Raw genomic sequence first — 3,215 nt, 5'->3', positions numbered from 1 at the left:
CCTGGATCCGCCACTGATGACAGGCAGCAAGTGGTCTGTTAGATGATATTACGCAACACTAGCCTTGCATAGTCATCCTTCGTAGCTCATCGGCAGAATCTGAGTTGTGTTCTCCCTATCGCGGGTGCCTCGGTGATTGGCATGGATCTTCATGTGACTTCGCATGGCCTCTACGGCGCTGTGGGCGGGTTGGGGGTTGTCTGCGGTGAAGTTAAAATTGCTTGCCCATATAGAAGGTACGGCGGTGACGCTTGCTCCGGGAGAAGTGACGATGATGATGCCTTTGTGCTACCTTGATGAGGTTTTGTTTGTAGGATGTGTGTGAGGTATCTTGTGTGCCGCTCCGTAAATTATGACGATTTTCACCCGGTTTTTGGTTAATTAATTGCGTAACTCTCTTCTTAATTGATGGATGAGCTAAATCATTAGGCTCTGTTTGAAAAAACATATAGCACACACTTACACACCTCTACACCTTTCAGGATAGGAGCGAAACGATGCATGCATGCCGCTCCCTCCTCAGACGAAAAGGTGTTTGCTCTCCACTTTTTGGTATATGACGTTTCGAGAAAAAAACTTTTTGGTATGTCGCGGTTTGCCAGTGCACAAACAACCGGAGCCTGGTGATCCAATGCTGGGAAAGAATTGACTTAGACTAAGCGAGTCGATCTACAGCCGCTTGCCTGCCAGTGCAATAGTTGCATCCTTTTTGGCGGACCCTGGGCCCTCACGATGAGACCGGGTCGTGAGTTTCCATGGCATGCCAGAGGCGCGTCTTCCAGCTCAAAAAGAAAATAAAGAGAGATAGGCGCGCTAGCTGTCATGTCTTTGAGGGCTTTCCCAAAGGGAGAAAAACGCCGAAACGCGCGTGCATGCATGTCCGCAAAGGATGCGACTCTCGTCTCTTTCTCTTTCTTTCTTTTTTTTCGTTTTTCATGTTTTCTCTCCTCTCGTTTAACTATTTTATTAGTTGGTCACATATTTGGCCATGCAAGGTGACAGTAAGAAAACACAAGGGAGGGCCCTCTCTTTTTGTCAGCCGTCAAAGCAACTCTAAGACAGTAACCACAAATGATCCATCACCTTAAGGGCATGTACAATGGTCGATAAGGTAGTCTTATCTTAAATCTTACATGTAATTTAGAAATGACAAAAAAAAATATCGATAATGGGTCATTTTTTAGCCTTATCGTCAATAACTAGTTATTCCTAAAAACGTGGTGAGACATATTGTGCTAAGAGATCATCTCTTGTCTTCTCTTAATTAAGAGAAGACAAGCCTTCTCTTATGATTTCTCTCTCCTCCGTTTCATCATTTATCTTACGTGGCATTGCTAAGATAGAACCATTGTACATGCCCTAATAACCACCGTTTGCCGATCATGACCGAGAAAGGCAATCCAGTAGGCCACCATCCCTCACGCAACCGGCATAAGATTTGGCAATGTTGACAATGTCACTTATCGTTAGTGTCTCAAACAGCTGGGGATCAGATATTAATCTGAAATTGAACGGTTAATCCATTTTATAGATTGACTATTAATCGGCCATTTTCATTTTACAAATCTCATGTTCCAGCACTAAAATGTGCTACATTCAAAACAATAATAGTATTGGACAGATGTGTTACCTTGATTTCTTGCCTTGATTTCTTGCCTTTGAATCCTCATACAATGATTAAAAATAGGATAATAATACATATTACATTACAAGGTCCACAAAATATAAATAAACATAGTTGTTGCACGCATAGTGCTAGAAATATGCCCGATTTATCGGTAGATTCCTGATAAATAGCTTGTCAGAGTGATAAATCGGCCCAAATCATAAACGGTGATGATATGGCATAATCTTATCGGTCACCCACCGAGTAGCGATAAATCAATCGGCTAACTTTGAACAATGATATTTGGAGACCACTTAAAATCCAGCCCGCAAGACTTCATATTTGACGAATGTGGGGATATTTGGAGGAGAGCTCCTCCTCGACGCTCGTTGTGCCACCAAATATCCATCAGCACGAGATCACTCGTTCGGTTGCCTCCCCCGCTCGCTCGCCTGGCTCGTGCCGATGGGGTAACACCTGCTCGCTCGCTTGCAGGAGAGGTTGACTTGGCTAAAAAAATACTTGAGAGGTTGACCGATGGACCAATTAGCTGGTCGGTCGTTGACTTTTTCAGGGGAAAAAGTTCAAAATACATGGAGTTAAAAAACTCATGAATTTTAAAAAACATCCAGGAATTTGTAAAAAAGTTTAAGAATTTGATAAAAGTTTGTGAACTCATGAAGTGTACATGAATTAAAAAACACGAATCAGAAAAAGTTCACGATTTTTTTAAAAAAAATTACAAACTCGAGTGCGAAAAAGGTTCGCGGATTTGAAAACTTTGCGGTTTGAAAAATAGTTCACAGATTTGAAAAAGTTCATGAATTTGGAAATAGTTCTTGGATATGAAAACAATTTGAAGATTTGAAAAGTTTACGGTTTGAAAAAGTTCATGGATTTGAAAAGTTTGAAAGAGTTTATGAATTTGAAAAAGTTTGGTGGATTTTAAAATAGTTCATCGCTTTGAAAAAGTTCATGAATTTGAAAAAGTTTATGAGTTTGGAAAAAGGTTCACAAGTTTGAAAAAAATGTCTGTTTGAAAATGTTCTAGAATTTGAAAATTTCACTGTTTGAAAAAGTTCATGAATTTGGGAAAAAGTTTGCGGATTTATAAAATGTTCATGAATTTTTCAAATTTTTGCGTCTTAAAAAATTCATGAATTTTAAAAAATTAGAAAACGAATTTGCAAAAAAAAATTGGCAATTTTAAAATTGTTTAGGAATTAGAAAAAAACTCAGGGATTTTGAAAATAATTTGTTGATTTGAAAAATATTCATGCATTTGAAAAAAGTTCACGAAATTAAGAAAAATCTTGAATTTGAAAAAATGTTCATGAATTCTGGAAAATCAAAAGTTCATGAAGTTTAAAAAGGGAAAAGAAAATGAAAATGAAGAGAAAAGCATAAAAATAAATAAAAATCAAAGAAAAATGGCCAAACAAAGCCGAAAAAAAAGAAAAGAAAACCAGATGTGGAAGGCACTCTGCTTTTTACACAACAAGAGGAAAAGGAACCGGTACGTTGTCTTGGGTGGTTACGTGGTTGGAACTGAAACCATAGGTTTTGAGTTTGAATCTTAGATCACGCACTATTTTTTGAAATTTTGAAA

The sequence above is a fragment of the Triticum dicoccoides genome, chromosome 7B (assembly GCF_002162155.2).
Source record: "Triticum dicoccoides isolate Atlit2015 ecotype Zavitan chromosome 7B, WEW_v2.0, whole genome shotgun sequence".
Classification (NCBI taxonomy): domain Eukaryota; kingdom Viridiplantae; phylum Streptophyta; class Magnoliopsida; order Poales; family Poaceae; genus Triticum; species Triticum dicoccoides.
The sequence above is the reverse complement of the archived record's forward strand: the minus strand, read 5'-3'. Positions refer to the sequence as shown.